This window comes from Scyliorhinus torazame, chromosome 21 (assembly GCF_047496885.1).
Source record: "Scyliorhinus torazame isolate Kashiwa2021f chromosome 21, sScyTor2.1, whole genome shotgun sequence".
Taxonomy (NCBI): domain Eukaryota; kingdom Metazoa; phylum Chordata; class Chondrichthyes; order Carcharhiniformes; family Scyliorhinidae; genus Scyliorhinus; species Scyliorhinus torazame.
This window is the reverse complement of record NC_092727.1, coordinates 87,601,164-87,626,175: the sequence shown is the minus strand read 5'-3', so window position 1 is coordinate 87,626,175 and position 25,012 is coordinate 87,601,164. Positions and strand designations below refer to the sequence as shown.

The following is a 25,012-nucleotide window of genomic DNA, read 5'->3' as shown; positions in this document are numbered from 1 at the left end:
GAGTTGCATTTCTTCAAGTGTTGGAAGCCTGTCTCTCTCGCTGCTACAGTAAACGCAGTCCTCACAGACCCAGCTTACCCAACACATCATGGTACCAGTGAGTTATGTTTGAGTTTGACGGATCCACCTTGAGATAGTCTGCCTTTGACCAGCGATCAGCTTTCCGGTAACATGGACAGCGTCTGCCCTCCCCCGCCGCTCCACATCGCTGGCAACCTCGGTGCGAACTGGAAGATTTTTAAGCAGAAGTTTCAGCTGTATCTTGAAGCCACAGCCCTCGAGGCCGCATCGGATGGCAGAAAGATTGCTCTCTTCCTCTCTACAGCCGGGGACCACGCTATCCACATTTTTAACTCCCTCACCTTTGCTGAAGGTGAGGACAAGACAAAGTTCAAAACAGTCCTGCTGAAGTTCGACAGCCACTGTGACATCGAACTCAACAAGAGCTTTGAACACTACGTGTTCCAGCAGAGGCTTCAGGGTAAGGATGAACCTTTTCAGTCCTTCTTAACCCATCTCCGTATCCTCACGCAATCCTGCAACTACGGCTCCACTTCCGACTCCATGATCCGCGACCAGATCGTTTTCGGGGTCAATTCTGATCCCCTTCGCCAGCAACTCCTCAAAGTTAAGCAGCTCACCCTCACCATCATCCTACATGAGCACGGTAATAACCGGTACTCCCATATCAAGGCGGCAGAGACGGCGCGGCAAGGCCCCCACGATGCGGAGCGGGTGCAGGCCGTAAAACAGCTCCAGGGCCTGAGTCTGGATGAGGGCAGCCATTTTGCACGCTTTTCCCAGTCTCTTGCGCATGCGCACAACGACCGAGGGGACGGTGAGGCCGAGGGGTCGGCGTCATGATGTGCAACAACTGTGGCTCCGCCTACTTAAAGCGGCAATGTCCCGCGAAATCTCGACGCTGTCGCCAGCGTGGCAAGCTTGGCCACTGCACAGCCCTGTGCAGATCTGCTCAACTGCCCACCACACAGCGATCCCAGCCGCAGCGCAGGAACGTCCGGTCAGTGCAGCAACCCGTTGCAGACTCCGACTCCAACATGGTTCCAGATCCCGACAACGAGGATCGCACATCCCCATCCCGGGTGGGCATCATCACCAAGCATACAATACTTTCTTAAAAAAAGGCTAATCCACTCCCAGTAATGAGCAATGATCCGGACGACGAGTGGTGTGCCACCCTTACGGTCAACGAATATCGCATACGCTTCAGGCTGGACACTGGCGCTTCAGCGAGCCTCATTTCGAAGTCTGACCTGGATACCATCCACGTCAAGCTGAGCATTCTTCCATCGGCCTGCCAGCTTATCGACTGCAATGGCAATGCCATTGCTGCCAGTGGCTCATGCCAGCCTGTGGTTTCTCATCATTCCTCAAGAGCCAACGTGAGTTTTGAAATAGTAGCGTCCAACAAAGCTTCCTTGCTCGGTGCTCAGGCCGACAAAATCCTGAATCTTGTGCAGCGGGTTCACGCTATGTCGCCCGCTGAGGCATCAGCCTCGCCAGATGCCAACTTTCAAACCCAATTAAATGACATCATAGCACGATACCACAGCGTCTTCGACGGTATGGGCACACTCCCCTATACATACAAGATACTTCTGAAACCGAATCCACACCCATGGTTCATGCACCGCGTTGGGTGCCGGCACCCCTTAAGGACTGCCTCAAGCAGCAGCTGCAAGACCTCCAGGACCAGGGCGTCATTTCTAAGGTCACGGAACCCACGGACTGGGTTAGCTCCATGGCTTGTGTCAAAAAACCGTCAGGGAACCTTCTCGGGCTACAAACTTAACCTGGGCAAAAGCGAGGCATTCCCAGTGAACCCAAACGGGAGAGGGAGAGAGCTGGAGGGGCTCCCGTTCAATACAGCCCAGAACAGATTCCACTACCTGGGGATCAAGATAGCCAGAGACTGGACACAGATCCACAAGTGGAACCTGACCAGCCTGGTGGAGGAAGTAAGAAGAGGCCTTCAAAGGTGGTGCTCACTCCCACTCTCCCTGGCGGGGAGAGTGCAGATGATCAAGATGAACGTACTGCCAAGGTTTCTCACCTATTTAGATCCATTCCGATCTTCATCCCCAAGGCCTTTTTCCAAAACGTAGACAGTCTAATCATGGCGTTTGTGTGTGGAGGGGGGGGGGGGGGGGGTTGCAAGAACCCGAGAATCCCAAAACAGACACTGCAAAGAAGGAAAATCAAAGGGGGCTTGGCCTTACCAAACCTACAATACTACCACTGGGCAGCAACGGCAGAAAGAGTGAGGGGATGGGTACAAGAACCTTACACCGATTGGGTACAAATGGAGGAGGCAACCTGTAAAGGAATGACCCTCCGGGCCCTGGCTACAGCAGCACTCCCATCCCCCTCAACAAGATACACAACAAGCCCAGAGGTAGCGGCCACGCTGAGAACATGGACCCAGCTCAGACAACACTTCAGGATAACTAAAATGTCCCCCATCTGTGGCAATCACAGATTCCCGCCAGCCATGCTAGATACCACCTTCAAAAGATGGAGGCGGGACGGGGACACATTGACGGTCGGGGACTTCTACGTAGGGCACAGACTGGCGACACTAGACAAACTGACGAGGAAGTGGAGGCTAGCAAAAGGACAGGAAATGAGACACCTCCAAATAAAGCACTTCCTCCGCAAAGAGACGGTGGGGTACCCAGGGGCCCCAGAAAGCACACTACTAGAGGACCTGATAGGCACAAGCAACGAGAAGGGGGTGCTATGTGGGAAAATATATGGACAGCTACTGGACAGAGCACGGACTCCACTGGACGAGATCAGACAAAAATGGGAGGACGAACTGGGGACAGAGGTAGGATGGGGACTCTGGAGCGAAGCACTGAGCAGGGTGAACTCCACCTCCTCCTGTGCAAGGCTCAGCCTAATGCAGCTCAAAGTGGTGCACAGAACGCACCTGACCAGAACCCGAATGAGCAGGTTCTTCCCGGAGGTGGAGGACAAATGTGAGCGGTGCCAGAGGGGCCCGGCCAACCACACCCACATGTTTTGAGCTTGCCCCAAGCTTGCTGTGTTCTGGACAGCCTTGTCCAAGGCAATGTGCAAGGTTGTGGGGGTGAGGGTGAAGCCATGCCCAATAGTGGCAATCTTTGGGTATCGGAGCAGCCAGAGTTACACATGGGGAACGGGCCAACGCCCTTGCTTTCGCTTCCCTAATCGCACGCCGGAGAATCCTGCTCGACTGGCGATCGGCAGCACCACCCAAAGCTGCAGACTGGCTCGCTGACCTTTCGGAATTTCTCCACCTGGAGAAGATTAAGTACGCCACCCGAGGGTCAGAGGAGGGCTTCCTAGATACTTGTGGGCAGTTTGTCGGTCTGTTCCAAACCTGTTCGAGGCAAACAGCGAGGAGTAACCTATAAGTTGGTCGGGGGGGGGGGGGGGGAGCGGAAGGAAGGTAGGGAAACCACGAGAGATGATTCCACTCTGTCCGGAAATAAAAGAAAAGCACAGCCGAAGTCGGTGGGGGGGGGGGGGGGGGGAACAGGGAAGGGGGAGGAACCATAGACCGATCCAGAGGGCAATGAAAGGCACGTAGGGTCAGTTAAACGAAGGACAAACTAAACCTCTGTAGAATAAAGGAAATTAGCGCAGGCGAGAACAATGTGATGTGTATATATACAGCTGTTTATAAATATGAGAAATGCCAATAAAAAGATTTATTTTAAATTAAAAAACAAAATTTTAAAAACCGTCAGGGGAACTTCGCATTTGTATCGACCCCAAAGATTTGAACCGTTACATCATGAGGGAACATTACCCTATCCCTAAGCAAGAAGAGCTCACCAGCGAAATGGCTCACGCCAAGTTATTTACGAAGCTGGGTGCCTCCTAGGGGTTTTGGCAGATACAGTTGGACGCATCCTGTCGAAAGCTCTGCACTTTTAACACCCCATTTGCCGTTACTATTACAACCGGATGCCCTTTGGCATCATCTCCGCCTCGGAGGTGTTCCACCGAATAATGGAGCAAATGATGGAGGGCACCGAGGGGGTGCGAGTGTACGTCGATGACATCATTGTCTGGTCCACAACTCCTTAGGAACACATTGATCGCCTCAAGTGAGTGTTCCATAGGATCCACGAGCATGGCCTCCGACTCAACAGAGCCAAGTTCTCGTTCGGTCACGCAGAAATAAAGTTCCTGGGCTACCATATTTCGCAGTTCGGTGTGCTGCCAGATGCAGATAAGGTGTCGGCGATCAATGCTGTGAAGACACCGGAGGACAAGAAGGCAGTCCTCCGCTTCCTAGGGATGGTCAACTACGTTGGGAAGTTTATCCCCAACCTTGCATCTCACACCACAGCTTTCCGCAATCTTGTAAAAAAAAACGACTTCAAGTGGCTCCCCGCTCATGAGTGAGAGTGGCGTGAGCTCAGGGCGAAACTCACCAAGGCCCCGGTCCTGGCGGTTTTTCGACCCTACCAAGGAGACGAAGATCTCCACCAACGCGAGCCAGGCTGGCATTGGGGCAGTACTCCTCCAGCGATGAATTCCCCTCCTGGGCCCCAGTCGCATATGCATCTAGAGCCATGACCCCAACTGAGCAGCAATATGCTCAAATCGAGAAAGAGTGCCTGGGCCTCCTCAGGGGGATTGACAAATACCATGATTACGTGTATGGATTTCCCAAGTTTACGATCAAAATGGACCACAGGCCAGTAGTTCACATCATACAGAAGGACCTCAATGATATGGCGTCACGCCTACAGCGTATCCTCCTCAAACTCCGGTGCTATGATTTTGACCTGGTCTACACCCCGGGCAATGAGCTCATTGTGGCCGATGCACTCTCTTGCTCCATCACCACGCCGTGCGAGCAGTCGGACTTCGCCTGCCCATGTTGAGTTCTGCGCATTCAACTTTCCGGCCACTGACGAAAGGGTCGTGCAGATTCGTCAAGAGACGGCCAGGGACCCTTTACTCCAACGGGTCATGCTCCATCTCACAGATGGTTGGCGGAAGGGCCGGTGCCCACAGTTCTATAATATAAAAGATGACCTGGCAGTGGTCGATGGCATACTAATGAAACTGGACAGGATAGTAATACCACAGAGTATGCGAGAGCTCGTCCTCGGCCAACTCCACAAGGGTCACGTGGGGGTGGAAAAGTGTCACCGGCGAGCCCAAGAGGCAGTATATTGGCCTGGCATCAATGACAACATCGCCAACACTGTCCTCAATTGTCCAACGTGCCAACGGTTACAGCCGGCTCAGCCAAAAGAGACTTTGCAGCTGCATGAACTGGTGTCGTCCCCATGGACCAAGGTTGGCATTGATCTCTTCCACGCAAAAGGCCGGGACTACGTCCTCCTCGTGGACTATTTTTCAAACTACCCCAAGGTGATCAGACTGAATGACCTCACATCAGCAACAGTCATCAGGGCGTGCAAAGAGACCTTTGCCCGTCATGGCATTCCACTTACGGTCATGACAAATAATGGCCTGTGCTTCATCAGTCTGGAGTGGACGGATTTTGCCCGATAGTACAATTTCATGCACGTCACTTCAAGCCCCCACTACCCCCAGTCAAATGGGAAAGCAGAAAGGGGGTACACATTGTAAAACGACTGTTGTGTAAAACTGCTGATTCGGGTTCAGATTTTCACCTGGCACTGCTAGCCTACAAGGTGACTCCTTTGTCTGCTGGCCTGTCCCCAGCACAGCTGCTAATGAACCGCACACTACGGACGATAGTGCCAGCTATCCACGTCCCGGACCTTGACAATTTTCCGGTCCTGCAAAGAATGCAACTGTCTCGGGCCCAATGCAAGTCGGCGTATGATGCCCACGCCATAGGTCTCCCTGCTCTGGTCCCTGCTGACTGAGTTCGTGTTCAGCTGCCTGACGGTGGCTGGTCTGCCACAGCTGTGGTGGTCAAGCAAGTGGCCCCCAGATCATTTCTCGTTCGCATGCATGATGGCTCTTTTCTTCAGCGTAATAGGCGAGCACTGCGGCTGCTTCCACGCTCGCCACCTGAACGTGATGTCCCGTCTCGCCTGCTGATTCCCCAGGACACACCCTTCCAAAAGGTCACCGATCTGCCGCTTCTTTTGCCACCGTCTACGTTGGACGCAGCTCCGCCCATTCCAGTGCAGGCGGCCCCTGACCCACCCTTGAGTCGGTCAACCAGAATTCGTCGCCCGCCACAGAGACTGAACTTATAGACTGAATGTTGCATTGCCTTGTGCTTCGTTTACACATCTGTACATATTGTTTCTTCCTAATTTGTTGCATGCACTCTATCTGCACTAGACACCTTCCCATGTAAATATGTTCATGTATTTTGTATATAATTAAGCTCCTACTCATGTAAATATGCTCACATACTTTGTACATAGTCAGGCTCATACACACACCCACTATTTATTGACACATACACATTTTTTGAAAGGGGGGAGATGTCATAATATACACACAAGTATATGATGGTGCACAGACAGACATTGATTGACACAAAGGATGACCAATGAACACACAGAACACAGCAGCCAATTACCAGACAGGACACGGTCACTATAAAGCCAGAGGGCACTAGTTTTCCTGCTCTCTTGGGATGCAGCGTCTGAGACAGTCAGAACCTGTGAACAACAACTAGAACATCCACCATGTGGTAGTAAGATAGCCTGGTCAGGTTGGCCTCAGGTCTCCAGTCAACTCAGCATAGTGTCAACCCAAAATTAAAGTATGTTTAATAGTTAAGAGTTTAATAAAATAGAGTTGCATTTCTTCAAGTGTTGGAAGCCTGTCTCTCTCGCTGCTCAGTAAACGCAGTCCTCGCAGACCCAGCTTACCCAACACATCAAACAGTGAACCCAGAATAAAGCAGTGCAGGAGGAGAGCAATGGACCTAGTATAAAGCGGTGCAGGAGGAGAGCATGAGCCCAGAATAAAGCAGTGCAGGAGGAGAGCAATAAACCGAGTATAAAGTAGTGCAGGAGGAGAGCAATGAACTGAGTATAAAGCAGTGCAGGAGCTGAGCAATGAACCCAGAATAAAGCAGTGCAGGAGGAGACCATGAACCTTGAATAAAGCAGTCCGGTAGGAGTGCTTGAACCCAGAAGAAAGCAGTGCAGAGGGAGAGCAATGACCTAGTTTAAAGCAGTGCAGGAGGAGAGCAGTGAATCCAGTGTAAAGCAATGCAGGAGGAGAACAGTGAACCCACTGGAAAGCAGTGCAGGAGGAGAGCAGTGAATCCAGTGTAAAGCAGTGCAGGAGGAGAACAGTGAACCCAGTGGAAAGCAGTGCAGGAGGAGAGCAGTGAATCCAGTGTAAAGCAGTGCAGGAGGAGAGCAATGAACCCAGTATAAAACAGTGCAGGAAGAGAGCAGTATAAAGCAGTGCAGGAGGAGAGCAGTGAGCCCAGTATAAAGCAGTGCAGAAGGAGAACAGTGAACCCAATATAATGCAGCACAGGAGGAGAGTAATGGACCCAGGATACAGTAGCACAGGATGAGAGCATGAAACCAGTATATAGTGCAGGAGTGGAGCAGTGAACCCAGTATAAAGCAGCGCAGGAGAGGGCAGTGAACCCAGTGTAAAGCAGCACAGGATAGGGCAGTGAACCCAGTGTTAAGCAGCACAGGAGAGGGCAGTGAACCCAGTATATAGTAGCACAGGAGAGAGCAGTGAACCCAGTGTAAAGCAGCACAGGAGAGGGCAGTGAACCCAGTGTAAAGCAGCACAGGAGAGGACAGTGAACCCAGTATATAGTAGCACAGGAGGAGAACAGTGAACCAGTATAAAGCAGCACAGGAGAGGGCAGTGAACCCAGTGTAAAGCAGCACAGGAGAGAGCAGTGAACCCAGTGTAAAGCAGCACAGGAGAGAGCAGTGAACCCAATGTAAAGCAGCACACGAGAGAGCAGTGAACCCAGTATATAGTAGCACAGGAGGAAAGCATGAACCTAGATAAAAGTCATGATGTGGAGATGCCGGCGTTGGACTGGGGTGAGCACAGTAAGAAGTCTTACAACACCAGGTTAAAGTCCAACAGGTTTGTTTCAAACACTAGCTTTCGGAGCACTGCTCCTTCCTCAGATTCACCTGAGGAAGGAGCAGTACTCCGAAAGCTAGTGTTTGAAACAAACCTGTTAGATAAGAGTAGCACAGGAGGAGAACAGTGAACCAGTATAAAGCAGCCAAGGTGCAGGCAGAGAAATGGGTGACCACCTGAAAGGGCAGGCAGTCAGTGCAGGAATCACCTGTGGTTGTCCCCCTCTCGAACAGGTATACCCCTTTGGATATTGTCGGGGGGGGTCGCCTATCAGGGGAAAACAGCAGCAGCCAGAGCAGTGGCACCACGGCTGGCTCTGATGTTCAGAAGGGAGGGTCAAAGGGCAGAAGAGCAATAGTCATAGGGGACTCTATAGTCAGGGACACAAATAGGCGCTTCTGTGGACGTGAAAGAGACTCCAGGATGGTATGTTCCCTCCCTGGTGCCAGGGTCCAGGATGTCTCCGAACGGGTAGAGGGCATCATGAAGGGGGAGGGCAAACAGACAGAGGTCGTTGTACATATTGGTACTAACGACATAGGCAGGAAGGGGCATGAGGTCCTGCAGCAGGAGTTCAGGGAGCTAGGCTGAAAGTTAAAAGACAGGACCTCTTGGGTTGTAATCTCGGGATTACTCCCTGTGCCACCTGCCAGTGAGGCTAGAAATAGGAAGATAGAGCAGCTAAACATGTGGCTAAACAGCTGGTGTAGGAGGGAGGGTTTCCGTTATCTGGACCACTGCGAGCTCTTCCGGGGCAGGTGTGACCTATATAAGGACGGGTTGCATCTAAACTGGAGAGGCATAAATATCCTGGCCGCGAGGTTTACTAGTGTTACACGGGAGGGTTTAAACTAGTATGGCAGGGGGGTGGGCACGGGAGCAATAGGTCAGATGGTGAGAGCATTGAGAGAGAACTAGGGAATAGGGCCAGGATGGCTCTGAGGCAGAGCAGTCGGAGATGTTGCTGAACACAGCGGGTCTGGTGGCCTGAAGTGCATATGTTTTAATGCAAGAAGTATTACGGGTAAGACAGATGAATTTAGAGCTTGGATTAGTACTTGGGACTATGATGTTGTTGTCATTACAGAGACCTGGTTGAGGGAAGGGCAGGATTGGCAGCTAAACGTTCCAGGATTTAAATGTTTCAGGCGGGATAGAGGGGGATGTAAAAGGGGTGGCGGAGTTGCGCTACTGGTTAGGGAGAATATCACAGCTGTACTACGGGAGGACACCTCAGAGGGCAGTGAGGCTATCTGGGTAGAGATCAGGAATAAGAAGGGTGCAGTCACAATGTTGGGGGTTTACTACAGGCCTCCCAACAGCCAGCGGGAGATAGAGGAGCAGATAGGTAGACAGATTTTGGAAAAGAGTAAAAACAACAGGGTTGTTGTGATGGGAGACTTCAACTTCCCCAATATTGACTGGGACTCACTTAGTGCCAGGGGCTTAGCCGGGGCAGAGTTTGTAAGGAGCATCCAGGAGGGCTTCTTAAAACAATATGTAGACAGTCCAACTAGGGAACGGGCTGTACTGGACCTGGTGTTGGGGAATGAGCCCGGCCAGGTGGTAGAAGTTTCAGTAGGAGAACATTTCGGGAACAGTGACCACAATTCAGTAAGTTTTAAAGTGCTGGTGGACAAGGATAAGAGTGGTCCTAGGGTGAATGTGCTAAATTGGGGGAAGGCTAATTATAACAATATTAGGCGGAACTGAAGAACCCTTCAGGTAGCATTGTGGATAGCACAATTGTTTCACAGCTCCAGGGTCCCAGGTTCGATTCTGGCTTGGGTCACTGTCTGTGCGGAGTCTGCACATCCTCCCCGTGTGTGCGTGGGTTTCCTCCGGGTGCTCCGGTTTCCTCCCACAGTCCAAAGATGTGCAGGTTAGGTGGATTGGCCATGATAAATTGCCCTTTGTGTCCAAAATTGCCCTTAGTGTTGGGTGGGGTTGCTGGGTTATGGGGATAGGGTGGAGGTGTTGACCTTGGGTAGGGTGCTCTTTCCAAGAGCCGGTGCGGACTCGATGGGCCAAATGGCCTCCTTCTGCACTGTAAATTCTATGAAACCTAGATTGGGGGCGGATGTTTGAGGGTAAATCAACATCTGACATGTGGGAGGCGTTCAAGTGTCAGTGGAAAGGAATTCAGGACCGGCATGTTCCTGTGAGGAAGAAGGATAAGTACGGCAATTTTCGGGAACCTTGGATAACGAGAGATATTGTAGGCCTCGTCAAAAAGAAAAAGGAGGCATTTGTCAGGGCTAAAAGGCTGGGAACAGACGAAGCCTGTGTGGAATATAAGGAAAGAAGGAAGGAACTTAAGCAAGGAGTCAGGAGGGTTAGAGGGGTCATGAAAAGTCATTGGCAAATAGGGTTAAGGAAAATCCCAAGGCTTTTTACACGTACATAAAAAGCAAGAGGGTAGCCAGGGAAAGGGTTGGCCCACTGAAGGATAGGCAAGGGAATCTATGTGTGGAGCCAGAGGAAATAGGGAAGGTACTAAATGAATACTTTGCATCAGTATTCACCAAAGAGAAGGAATTGGTAGATGTTGAGTCTGGAGAAGGGTGTCTAGATAGCCTGGGTCACATTGAGATCCAAAAAGACGAGGTGTTGGGCGTCTTGAAAAATATTAAGGTAGATAAGTCCCCAGAGCCTGATGGGATCTACCCCAGAATACTGAAGGAGGCTAGAGAGGAAATTGCTGAGGCCTTGACAGAAATCTTTGGATCCTCGCTGTCTTCAGGTGATGTCCCGGAGGACTGGAGAATAGCCAATGTTGTTCCTCTGTTTAAGAAGGGTAGCAAGGATAATCAAGGGAACTACAGGCCGGTGAGCCTTACTTCAGTGGTAGGGAAATTACTGGAGAGAATTCTTTGAGACAGGATCTACTCCCATTTGGAAGCAAATGGATGTATTAGTGAGAGGCAGCATGGTTTTGTGAAGGGGAGGTCGTGTCTCACTAACTTGATAGAGTTTTTCGAAGAGGTCGCAAAGATGATTGATGCAGGTAGGGCAGTGGATGTTGTCTATATGGACTTCAGTAAGGCCTTTGACAAGGTCCCTCATGGTAGACTAGTACAAAAGGTGAAGTCGCACGGGATCAGGGGTGAGCTGGCAAGGTGGATACAGAACTGGCTAGGTCATAGAAGGCAGAGAGTAGCAATGGAAGGATGCTTTTCTAATTGGAGGGCTGTGACTAGTGGTGTTCCGCAGGGATCAGTGCTGGGACCTTTGCTGTTTGTAGTATATGTAAATGATTTGGAGGAAATGTAACTGGTCTGATTAGTAAGTTTGCAGACGACTCAAAGGTTGGTGGAATTGCGGATAGCAATGAGAACTGTCAGAGGATACAGCAGGATTTAGATTGTTTGGAGACTTGGGCGGAGAGATGGCAGATGGAATTTAATCCAGACAAATGTGAGGTAATGCATTTTGGAAGGTCTAATGCAGGTAGGGAATATACAGTGAATGGTAGAACCCTCAAGAGTATTGAAAGTCAGAGAGATCTAGGTGTACAGGTCCACAAATCACTGAAAGGTGGAGAAGGTAGTCAAGAAGGCTGTACTTTTCTTTGTTCTAGCACAGGAGAGAGCAGTGAACACGGTATAAAGTAGCACAGGAGGAAAGCATGAGCCTAAATAAAAGTAGCACAGGAGGAGAGCAATGAACCCATTATAAAGCAGCACCTGAGAGAACAGTGAATCCAGTAAATAGTAGCAGAGGAGCAGAGCAGTGAACCCAGTATAAAGTAGCACAGGAGGAAAGCATGAACCAAGTATAAAGTAGCACAGGAGGAGTGCAGTGAACCAGTATAAAGCAGCACAGGAGTGGAGCAGTGAACCCAGTATAAAACAGCACAGGAGGAGAGCTGTGCATCTGTTAGAAAGCAATGCTAGAGGAGAGAGGTGTGATCCAGTGCTGAGTCACCTAGGTGAACGGAGTGTGGCACAGCCTGGGAGGAGTGCAACAAACCCAGTATTAGCAAGGGTGGAGGAGAACGGCGAACACAATGTGGATAAGCACAGGAGGAAGGTGGCGAAACCAGTGTGGAGCAGCGCACAGGCCGCCATATGCTTAACAGCATTAAGTTTTTCCAATCGGACCCACAGGCCAGTGCCACCCTCATGAACACATGAGGCCGCCACTGGACTTTATGGAACTTAGGGAGAAAGTTCCTGTGGGAACGAACAAAGAACATACAGAGCAGAAGGAGGTCATTCGGCCCATCGGGTCTGCACCAACCCACTTAAGCCATCACTTCCACCGTATCCCTGTAATTCGATAATCCCCCCTAACATTTTTTTGGTCACTAAGGGCAATTCATCATGGCCAAGCCACCTAACCTGCACGTCTTTGGACTGTGGGAGAAAACCAGAGCACCCGGAGAAAACCCACGCAGACACGGAGAGAACGTGCAGACTCTGCACAGACAGTGACCCAGCGGGAAATCGAACCTGGGACCCTGGCGCTGTGAAGCCACAGTGCTATCCACTTGTGCTACCATGCTGCCCTAGGAGAAGGGAGGACAGTAGGAATATATGTGTGCTAGGAATATATCTGCTTTTATGTGCTAGGCCCATGCAGGACAGCCTGGTTTCCAGTCGTCTTGGACCTCTTGCCACAGGGCCCAGGCCTTGCTTCGTTAATTCTGTGTGGTAGCTGGTGTGCATCAGCCACTCCACATTAAAAGAATCACGCACCAGTATCTCCCACCCCTTAAAATGAAGTTTGGGACCTGGAACATCAGGACCCTCATTGGCAAGCCCAACAGCAACAGACTGAAATTGCAAACTGCTATCATTGCCCAGGAGCTCAGGCGTTTTATATTTGACATAATTGCCCTAAGTGAGATCTGGCAGGCAGGGGTAGCCAACTCAAGAAACAAGGTGGTGGTTGCACCTTCCTCTGGAAATGTAAATCAGAAGAAGATCGCCGCCTGCATGGGGGTTGGCTTTGCCATTAAATGAACTAGTTGGCCATCTCAGAGACTCCCATTTTGAACTTTCGGCTCAACCTTGCCCAGAACCAGTGTGCTGCAGTCCTCAGCGGGTATGGTGAACACTGGTATTACGATCCCAGTTAATGTTATAACTGGACGGGAAGATCCTAGGTGGACCCCTGGCTCAAAAGACCATAACTTTTACTTTTTTAGTACGAAGCCTTACAACACCAGGTTAAAGTCCAACAGGTTTGTTTCGATGTCACTAGCTTTCGGAGCGCTGCGCCTTCCTCAGGTGAATGAAGGAGCAGCGCTCCGAAAGCTAGTGACATCGAAACAAACCTGTTGGACTTTAACCTGGTGTTGTAAGACTTCGTACTGTGCTCACCCCAGTCCAACGCCGGCATCTCCACATCTTTACTTTTTTAGATATAGAATGTGGAGGAATAGAGTCACAGGACCACTAATTTGTTTAAACAATGAGAAAAAAAATGTATTAAACATGAAAAATTGGATTATTATACACTACTCCTCTACTCCCTTCTTAACTTATGTTCTATTATAGTGTAGGTTAGATGGCTTTTGTTTCGGTGCAACATCGTGGGCCGAAGGGCCTGTACTGCGCTGTATTGTTCTATGTTCTATGTTCTAACTTAACAAATACACACTGATTTAAAGATTAACATGGATTATAAAGTGCACCTTAAGCTACAATGGTCTCATTCACACAAAATGGCCCTTTTAAGCACTCAAGGTGACTATAGTCAAGTACACACACACTGCTTTGAACCCAAATTAGTGTCTGTGGTTTTCTCCTCAGAATCCCCCTCAGATGATTGTCACAAGAGAGTTTCCAAATTTCACTCCCCCCAAAAATGCTATAAAACCTTCTCCCATAATAATGCTTCCACTTGGCAGTTTGCATTCCAGAATCGAGTCCAAGGTTTACAAATGACACTTTCAAACAAAGCATTAACTCTACTTTTAACATGGACTCCAGTAAAGGATTTCACACCAACGCCTTTAGGATTTCTTGGTCTTGATGGTTGTGCAAACTGCTACAATTGCTTTAAGTCTCGATTCCCAGACTATATTAAAATGACATCAAATTCATCATCTGTCTCTGAAGTCTGCTGTCCCACTTAAAATCTTGTTGCTGCGATTGTTTTGTTTCTTTAATTCAGAACACTGGGCGGGATTCGCCAACCCCCCGCCGGGCTGGAGAATCGCCAGGGGGCGGCGTGAATCCTGCCCCGACGCTGGCTGCTGGATTCTCCGGCGCCGGTTTTTTGGCGAGGGCGGGAATCGCGTTGCACCGGTCGGGGGCCGTTGGCAGTGGTCCCCCCGCCGGCGATCCTCCGCTCTGCATTGTGCCGAGTGGCCGCCCGTTTTCGGCCAGTCCCGCCGGCGTAAATCAAACAAGGTCCTTACTGGCGGGACCTGGCTCCGGGGGCGGCCTGCGGAGTCCTCGGGGTGGCGTGGGGGGGATCTGGCCCCGGGGGGCTCCCACGGTGACCTGGCCCGCGATCGGGGCCCACCGATCTGTGGGTGGGCCTGTGCCGTGGGGGCACTTTTTCCCTCCGTGCTGGCCACTGTAACGGTCCACTACAGCCGGCGCGGAGAGAAACCCCCCTGCACATGCGCTGGGATCACGCCAGTGCTCCCCGCGCATGCGCCACCTCGCGCCAGCCGGCGGAGGCCCTTCAGCGCCGGTTGGTCAGGCGCCAACCCCGCCGGCGCCAGCCTAGCCCCTGAAGGTCCTCGGCACCTTCCGGGCGGCCTGACGCCGGAGTGGTTCACGTCACTCTTTGCCGCCGGTATAGCCCGCCCGGCCGGATACCGGAGAATCCCGTCAATTTTGTTTACTCTTCCGTGAGTTCTTCTGAACAACACCTGGGGTGGGATTCTCCCTTCTGGGGTCTAAGTCCCCACGCTGGCGGGAAAACCGGCGCCAACCACTCCGGCGTCAGCAGCCCCCGAAAGTGAGGAACTCTCCAAACTTCTGGGAGCTAGTTTGGCGCCGGAGTGGTTGCTGCTTCTCCAGCCGGCGGAAAAGGGCCGGGGCGAGTTCGCGCATGCGCGGAACGGCCGGCGTGATCTTGCCATGATCGGCGTATTTCCGCTCATGCGCAGACCGGCCGGCGTATTTCCACGCATGCGCGGGGGTTCTCTTCTCTGCACCGGCCCCCGGGCAATATGTCGGGGCCCTACAGGGGCCTGACGAGGAGGAAAGAATGCCCACACGGAAACAGCCCGCCCTCAGGATCGGTAGGCCCCGATCACGGGCCAGGCCACCGTGGGGTTCCCTCCCGGGGTTGGATCGCCTGCCCTCCCCCCCCACCCCCCAGGACTGTCCCCGCAGACTTACCTGCCAGGTCCCGCCGTGCGTGAGTTGAGCAATTCACGCTGGGACTGGCCAAAACTGGACAGCCACTCGGCCCATCGGGGCCCGGAGAATCGCCGGGGGGGCCGCTATCAATGGCCCCCGACCGGCATGGCGGGAATTCTCCAAACCGGCGGAGGGTCGGAGAATCCCGGCCCTGGTCTCTGTTAACTTAACTCCAGACATTTTAGACTCTCTTTCTGCCCCAATTCCCCAGTTATCTGCACTGTAACTTGTACTCTAGAAAGCCTGCCTCTTTGCAGCTTCCGTCCTGTCCAGTCTTTATTCTGGCAGAGTTAAGAGATGTTCATTCCCCGAGGTCCAGTCTCCAACGGTTTTCAAATTACCTGAACTAAAACTTAAAAGGACCTTCAGTTGCTAAGGAACAGCCACAGGCTTGAGCCTTTTATTTATTCTTTACATCATAGTCCTCCCTAAGCACAATAAAGACACAATTGGAACTTAACCAGCCCCCACACATACAAACACCTTTGTCAAGCATTAACCTAACTACAGGTCTTGCCCTTCTAGGCACAGAAACATTTAATTAAACACACCTTATTTCTAATGTTTACCAATGCAAATATAAATCAGTTAAAAATACCTTTGTTTTCCTAACACTGAAGCTACAGATGAGTCCAAAGAGGAATCTTACTCCAGCCTCAAACAATCCTTGGCCCAAGTCCCAACAGGTGACAAGCTGATCCTCCTTGGCAATTTCAACGTCAGCGTTGAAAAGGATACAGACTCTAGGAGGTGTAATCAAAACAGAGGGCATAGGGAAATCCAACACCAATGGTACCCTGCTCTTGACAAAATGTGTAGAACATGGCCTTGTTATAACTAACATCTTGTTCCGTCAGTGAGACAACTACAAGGCTTTATGGTAACACCCTCGCTACAAAAACTGGCACCTGCTCAACTACGTCAAGTGAGGCACCACATATCAGCCACGCCTTGAGAGATGTTAACCACCATCAAATCACTCGAAACAACATCACTGTAGCCCTGAAGCAGCGGCAGCAACAGAAACAATGCCGCAGGAAAATCAATGCAGACATTCAAAGACCGTGATAAGAGAGCCCTATTCAACCAGCGCCTCACTGCCACATGACAGCTACGAGAGACGCAGAATGCCAACAGCACTTGGTCTGCCCTCAAGGGCTGCATAATCAGCACCTGCAAAGAATCACTTGACAAGGAAACTCCAAGACTGGTTCGATGTGAATGACCAGGAGATCCATGAGCTGATAAACTGCAAGTACAAGGCTTTTCTGAACCTGAAACAGCAACCCAACTCAAGAACAAGAAATTGTTCAATAGATGGCTGAAGGCTGAGGTCCAGCAAAAGACATGTGACCTAAAGAACAGATAGTAGGTGAAGAAAGAGCAGGAGATCCAGCTGTTAGTCGACAACTATGATGCGTGAGTTTTCTTTAACTCAATCAAGACCGCCTATCCATACACCCAGGGCCTCACCCCACCAGCCAAGAAACACCCCGCTAAACGCGCCCAAAACAAAACTATTTTTTTCCCCATTAAATTGCACCCGATGTCTTGGTGGGGCCACCGAATGAAGCTTTGTGGGTTGAACCAAGGAATAAAAAAGGGACAGTCTCATTGATAGGCATTTGTTATAGACTCCCAGATAGTCAACAGGAAATTGAGCATCACATTTGTGCACAATTTGTGGAGGTGCTTAAAAATAATAATAATAGGCTCATTATATTAGGTGATTTCAACTTTCCAACATTAATTGGGATAGTCATAGTGTTAAGGGCTGTGGGGATGTGGATTTCTTAAAATGTATACAGGAGAACTTTCTAGGTCAATATGTAGTGGATCCAGCAAGGGACGGCACAGTGCTGGATCTAATTCTGGGGAATGAAGCCAGACAGGTGGTTGAGCTGGTGTTGGGGGAGCATTTTAGCGATAGCAACCACAACATGGTACAATATCAGCTTGTTACGGACAATGAAATAGACAGTTTTAAAAAAAGTTTTGGATTGTGGGAGAGCTGATTTTCGTAAAATAAGGCATGATCTGGCCAAGGTAGACTGGAAACAGCTACTTGTGGGAAAATTTACAGAAGAGCAGTGGGGTTGTTCAAAAAGGAAATGGGGAGAGAACAGTGCCAACATGTTCCCACTAGGGTGATAGGAAGGAGTAATAAGCCCAGAGAACAATGGATAACCAGAGATATTCCGGATACGATGAGAAAGTATAGCGAGGTTTTTAGCCGGTACAAGGGGAGCAAATCAGTGAAGGCATTAGAGAAATACAGAAAGTGCAGAATGGAATTTAAGAAAGCAATTAGGAAAGCAAAGAAGGGATATGAGAAAACGGACTGGTAAAAGTAGGGAAAATCCCAAGCTAGTCCATAAGTATACCAATGGGAAGAGGATAACCAGGAAAAGAGTAGGGGCAAAGCGGGTAATCTGTGGGTGGAACTGGAATACATTGTTAGGGTCTTGAATGAATACTTCACATCCGTCTTCACCCAAGAGAATGAAGATGTGGGCATGGAACTCAGGGGGAAGAGACTGTGTGGTTCTTGAGAAAATTGTCATAGGGAGTGACAAGTATTGGAGCTGTTGGCAGGCTTTAAAATGGACAAGTCTCCAGGTACAGATGGATTGTGTCCCAAGCTGCTGGGAGAGGCAAGGGAGGAAATTCTGACCCAAAGTTTTAATTCCTCTCTGGCCACAGGGAAGGTGCCAGATGACTGGAAAATAGTTAATGTGGTTCCACTATTTAAGAACAGTTGTAGAGATAAGCCAGGGAACTACAGACTAGTCAGTCTCACATCAGTGGTAGGGAGATTTTGGAGAAAATTCTGAAGCAGAGAATCTATCTCCACCTGGAGATTCAAGGTTTGATCAGGGATAGACGGCATGACTTTGTCAGAACGTGGTCATGCCTAACAAATTTGATTGAATATTTTGAGGAGGTGACCAGGTGTGTTGATGAGGGTAGTGCAGTTGATGTCGTTTATATGGATTTCAGCAAAGCCTTTGACATGGGAGTCTTATAAAGAATACAAAAGCACATGGCATACAGGGTAATTTGATCACGTGAATTCAAAATTGTCTTAGTTGTAGGAGACAGAGGGTGATGACAGAAGGCTGCTTTAGTGACTGGAAGCCAATATCCAGTGGCACACCACAGGGATCTGTGCTGGGTCCCCTATTATTCATCATTTATATCAACAACATAGATGACTGTGGGGGATAGGATCAGTACATTTGCAGATTGCACAGAATAGCCGGTTGATTAACAGTGAGGTTGGTTGAGTGTCTTGGGTTACAGGATGGGATGGTCAAATGGGCAGATAAGTGCCAGACGGAATTTAACCCTGAAAAGTGTGAGGTGATACACTTTGGAAGGATTATTTTGACAAGGAAGTGTTCAATGAATGGCATGACATTAGGAAGTTCTGAAGAAGAAAGGGACTTGGCATTTTTGTTCATAGTTCTCTGAAGTTAGAATGGCAGGCTAACAGGGAGGTGAAAAAGGCATATGGGACACTTGCCTTTATCAATCGACAGAGATTACAAAAGTGGGGAGTAATGTTGGAGTTGTATAGAACTTTGATGGAGCCACTGGAGTACTGTGTGCAATCTGGTCGCCACTCGCCACATAGGAAGGATATGATTGCACTGGAGGAATTGCAGAGGAGATTCACCAGGATGTTGCCTGGGAAGTAACATTTAAGTTATAAAGAGAGGTTGTTTTCATTGGAGCAGAGAAGTCCAAGGGACAACCTGATCGAGATATACAAGATTATGAGGGGCATTGACAGGGTAGATAAGGAACCGGTGTTCCCCCTGGTTTAAGGGTCAGCCACGATGGGTCACATGTTCAATGTGAGGGACAGGAGGTTCTGGGGGGATGAGAGAGAAAACCTTTTTACCCAGAGGGTGGTTACGGTCTGGAATGCACTGCCTGGGAGGCTGGTAGAGGCGGGTTGCCTCAGATCCTTTAAAAAATACCTGGATGAGCACTTGGCACGTCATAACATTCAAGGCTATGAGCCAAGTGCTGGTAAATGAGATTAGGTAGGTAGGTCAGTGTTTTGCACATGTTGGTGCAGACTTGATAGACCAAAGGGTCTCTTCTGCACTGTGTGATTCTGTTTTCTATTAAAAGCGACCTTACTTCAATTTGGGGCCTTTATTCCCGGCCCATCTTTTTCCTTTTCGATATCTACATATCTTACGTAGTTATGGCCACTGTCACCAAATGCTTCCAAACTGACACTGCTACCACCTGCCCGAATTAATTCCCTAAAATTAGTTTAAATATCACCCCCTCTCCTGTCGGAGTTTCTATGAGCTGACTTGAGAGCTATCCAGGATGCACTTTAAAGAATTCTGCCCCCTCTAAGCCTTTGTCACTTCGCCTATCCCAATTAATATTGGGGAAGTTGAAATCCCCAGCTAATATTACCCTATACTTTTTACACTTCTCAGAGATTTGTCTAAATATCTACTTGTCTATCTCTCCCTGCCTGTTAGGGGGGCAATAGTACACTTCCAGCAACATGATTGCCCCCTTATTGTTTTTAAGCTCCATCCATATGGCACAAATTGAGGAGCCTGCGAAGATATCGGGCGGGATTCTCCGACCCCCCGCCAGGTCGGAGAATCGCCGGGGGTGGCGCGAATCCCGCCCCCGCTGGCTGCCGAATTCCCGGGCACCGGGGTTTTGTCGGAGGCGGGAATCGCGCCGGCCGCTAGCAGCGGCCCCCCTGGCGATTCTCCGGCCCACGATGGGCCGAGTGGCCACCCGTTTTCGGCAGGTCCCGCCAGCGTATTCTCCCAAGTCCTTACCGGCGGGACCTGGCTCCACAGGCGGCCGGCAGAGTCCTGGGGGGGGGGGGGGGGTGGCCCCGGGTGGTGCCCCCACAGTGGCCTGGCCCGCGATCAGGGCCCACCGATCAGTGCCCGTGCCGTGAGGGCCCTCTTTCCCTCCGCACCGGCCGCACATGCTGGCGCTCCCGCGCATGCGGCAACTCGCGCCGGCTGGCGTTGGCCCTTCGGCGTCGGTTGGCGTGGCACCAAGCCCTTCCGCGCTGGCTGGTGCGGCGTCAAACACTCCGCCGCCGGCTTAGCCCCTGAAGCTGCGGAGGATTCCGCACCTTTGGTGCGGCCCCACGCCGGAGTGGTTCACGCCACTCCTCGGCGCCAGAGTGGCCTGCCCCGCCGGTTCACGGAGAATCCCGCCCCACATCTCTCATCACTGCGGTAATTGATTCCTTGTTCAATATTGTACTACAAACCCCCCGCTTTTGCATCTCCCCCCAACCCCTTACCCCAGTCTTGCCTGAAGATGCCATGTCCTGGAATATTGAGCTGTCAATCCTGCCCCTCCCTCAACCATGGGCGAGATTCTCCGACCCCCGCCAGATCGGAGAATTCCCGGGGGGGGGGGGGGGGGCGGTGCGAATCCCGCCCCGATGCCGGCTGCCATATTCTCCGGTACTGTTTTTTGGGCATGGGCGGGATTCACGCTAAGCTGGTCGGGGGCCGTTGGCAGCGGCCCCCCCTGGCAATTCTCCGGGCCCCGATGGGCTGAGCATCCATCCGTTTTTGACCAGGCCCGCCAGCGTGAATCACTCACCTCTGACACCGGTGGGACATGACAAGTAAGTCAGGGGGGGGGGGGGGGGGGGGAAGTGCACGGGGGGGCCTGGCCCGCGATCGGGGCCCACCGATCTGCGGGCAGGCATGTTCCGTGGGGACACTTCTTCCAACCGTGCTGGCCATTGTAAGGCTCCGCCATGGCCGGTGTGGAGAAGAGGACCCCCCCGCGCATGAGCCAAAATACGCCGGCCGGTCTGCGCATGCGCGGAACCACGCCGGCAGTTCCGCACATGAGGCAGATCACACCGGCCCTTCGGCGCATGTGCGAATTCGCACTGTCCCTTCGGCACCGGCTGGAGCAGCGCCAGCCGCTCTGGCGTTCACCAGGCCCCCGAAAGTGCAGAGAATTCCGCACTTTCAGGGGCTGTTGATGCCAGAGTGGCTGCCACCGGATTTCCCACCGGCGTGGGGACTTAGTACCCAGAAGGGAGAATTCCAGCCCATGTCTCTGTGGTAGCAATAGTATCATACTCGTGTGTTAATCAATGCGCTCAGTTAATTTCCCTTACCCATAAAACTCTTTGCATTAAAATAAATGCCATCCAGCCTTGCGATATTTCCTTACACCTTAATATGCCTTCCAGTCTGACTTGGTTTTTCTTCTATATTTGGATGTGCATTACCCCCTGTTGTTCTTCCATTCTGCAACACATCCCCGGCCAAATTAGTTTAAACCCCTCTCCCAATAGCACTCCTATTAAGTAAACTAAGTAGTTTTAAGGGATCTAGATTTGTATTGGTAAACATTAGAAATCAAGTATAGTTTTAAGTGTGTTTAATTTAATGTTTCTGTGCCTGGGAGGTTAAAGTCTATAGTTAGGTTCATGCTGGGCAAAAGTGTTTGTATGTGTGAGGGTTGGTTAAGTTCCAACTGTGTTTCTATTGTGCTTAGAGACGGCTGTGTTGTGAAGGATAAATAGAAGACATAAGCAGTGGCTGCTTAGTAACTAGGGCCTTGTAAGGTAGAGAAGCTTTAAAGTTTTAGTTTGCTAATTTGATTGCAGTTGGGGATAGGTCATGAGAGAGAAGGAAGCTCTCACAGCTCTACTTGAAGCATTTAGTTTTCGATGGCTAAAGAGGAAACATGTCTCACAGCATTGCTTGAAGAAAAGCCATACTATGGAGTAATGGTTAAGAAAACAGATGCCGTAAATCTAAAGTCCAGCTAGTTAAGGAAACTAGAGGAATGAAGAAAAGTGTCCAAAAAGTCTGAAGGTAAGTGAACAGAGACCAAGATATGCTTCAAAAGAATTCAAGGAAGAGTAAACAGAGTGTTCTGAGTTAAAGAGACAATTGCCGTAACCAGCGATTTAAAGTGTGCAGCAGACTTAAAAGGTGAATCAGATGTTTGATGCCATTTTAGTAGAGTCTGGGAATCAAGAATTAACGCAATTGTGAGCAGTTTGCACAGCAGTCAAGACAGAAATTGTAAATGGGTTGGTGTGAACCCTGGACTGGATTCACTGTAAAAGGTGGAGCAGAAGCTTTGTTTAAAGTGTCATTTGGAAAACCTTGTTTGGATTTCAGAATGCAAACTACTAAGGGAAATCATAATTATGAGAGAAGATTTCAAAGCCTATTTTTGTGAGTGGAGTTTGGAAACTCTCATGTGATATCTGGGACATTCTGACAAGACATCCACAAACATTCACTTGTGTGTTTAAAAGCGACTTCGTGTTAATGAGACCATTGTAGAATAAGATATACTTTGTAACCTGCGTTAATCCTAAAACCGGTGTGTAGTTGTTACGTGAAGGGGGGAGTAAAGGCATATTGCATCATAATCCAATTTTTCCAGTTCTAATAAATATGTTTTCCTTCTTGTTTAAACTAATTAACGGTCCTGTGACTGTTTCTCCCCGCTTAAAAAAAGTAAAGTTTACTGTCTTTTGAGCCAAGGTTCCATTCTGGGATTGTCCCACCCAGTTCTAACATCAACTGGGAATGTAATACTTGCAAACCTTCCCACGAGGATGTTCGTCTCATTCCGGTTCAAGTGCAACCCATCCAACTTGTACAGGATCCATCTTCCCCAGAAATTGACCCATAGATCAAGGAAACTAAAGCCCCTCCTGCACCATCTTTTCAACCTTGCATTCATCTGCTCTATCCTCTTGTTCCTATGCTCACTAGCATGTGGCACCGATAGGAATCCAGAGATTACAACCTTTGAGAACCTGTTTTTCAATCTGCTACCTAGTTCCCAAAATTCTTGCTGCAGGACCTCATCCTAAACAGCCTAGGGGCTGTTTAGCACAGGGCTAAATCGCTGGCTTTGAAAGCAGACCAAGGCAGGCCAGCAGCACGGCTCAATTCCGGTAACAGCCTCCCCGAACAGGCGCCGGAATGTGGTGACTAGGGGCTTTTCGCAGTAATTTCATTTGAAGCCTACTTGTGACAATAAGCGATTTTCATTTTCATTTCTTTCCACCTAAGTCGTTGGTATCAATTTGAACCACGATCTCGGACTCCCCCTTCAGAATGCCCTGCAGCCATTCAATGATATCCTTGAACCTGGCACCAGGGAGGCAGCATACTAACCTGGAGCCACATCTGCAGCTGCAGAAATGCCTGTCTGAACCCCTCACTATTGAGTCTCCTAGCACTATTACCCTTGCATTCTTACCCCTTGTGCAGCTGAACCACCCGCAGTGCTGTGAACATGGCTCTGGCTGCGCTCCCCAGAGGATCCGTCACTCAAGATTTCCCACACAGAAAAACAGTTCTTGAGTGTGATGCACTGTGGGGCTTTCCTGACTACCTGCCCGACTCGCTTCTCAAATTGGGTTGTCACTCATTCCCTCGTAAATGCACTTCCTTAAGCTGCGAGATAACCCCGTCTAAAACGTGCTACCCACGAACCTCTCCGCTTTGCGGGTGCACCGTTGTGTCTCCAGCCGATGCTCAATCTCGAAACCTGACTCTCAAGCTGGTCAAACCAGTGGCACTTCCTGCAAATGTGGTCAGCCAGACTGCAAGGAGTCTAAGAATTCCCTCAGGTAGCGAAAAACAAATACTGAGAAGTCACCAACCGTCCAGGTTGTCTTGTAACTGGATTGACTTGGGAACAGGGAAGTTGAAGACAAGGAATTATGTAATGAAATCTCCAGGAATACACCCAGCTAAAGTTGGCAACCCTTGAGCCAGACCTGGAAGCAAAAGAAATGCCCAACATTGTTGGACAGATCCAAATTGGGCAGGCTGGCCAGGGAGCGGGAATGGCGACTTCTACCCGGGAAGACAGATGGAATCAATAAATGGCTGAACCAAACAAGTCAGAGTAGGATTCGGTCATTGTTGTCCCAGAGAGAGTGAGGGAGAGGGATGTGAGGGGAGAGAGGGGGTGGGAGGAAGGGGTGTGAGGGGGAGAGGGTATGAGGGAGGGAGGGGGGGGCGAGAGGATGTGGGTGTGAGGGAGAGGGGTGTGTGAGAGAGGGGGTGGTTAGGGAGGGCTGGGAGGGAGAATGGGGTTAGGTGGGGGGGTTGTGAGGGAGAATGGGGTTGGGGGAGATGAGAGAGCGGGGTGAGGCAAGGAGGGAGGGGAGGTAAGATGGGATGAGGGAGGGGTGCAAGACTCGGTGGGGAAGAGAGATGAGGGGTGAAGGAAGGAGATGAGAGAAGGATTGAGCAAGAGGGGTAAGTGAGGGGGTGGGGATGAGGGAGAACCTGGGGGAGGAATGCGGATGAGATAGAGACGGGGTATGCGAGATCATGATGAGTGTGGTGGGTGAAAGGGGGTGTGATGGAGGCATAGAGGTGAGGGAGGGAGATGAGAGAGGCTGAGGAGGAGGGGAATGAGAGAGGTGTGGGCATAAGTAGGGTGCTCTTTCCAAGAGCCGGTGCATACTCGGTGGGCCAAATGGCCTCGTGCACTGTGGATTCTATGATTCTATGAATTCAGCTAGAAGTTGAATCATCATTTATCATATGGCTGTAAAACACTAATAAAAATACTACAGCGTTTGTGTGATTTTCAACTAACTGAAGGAAAGT

General features: G+C 50.3%; 1 protein-coding gene across 2 annotated transcripts in view; it reads left to right on the top strand.

Annotated features, from left to right (window-relative positions):
- The window catches only part of LOC140398391 (leucine-rich repeat-containing protein 37A-like), a 356,270-nt gene that overhangs the window by 305,995 nt on the left and 25,263 nt on the right, over nucleotides 1-25,012 (top strand). The window lies entirely within an intron of this gene.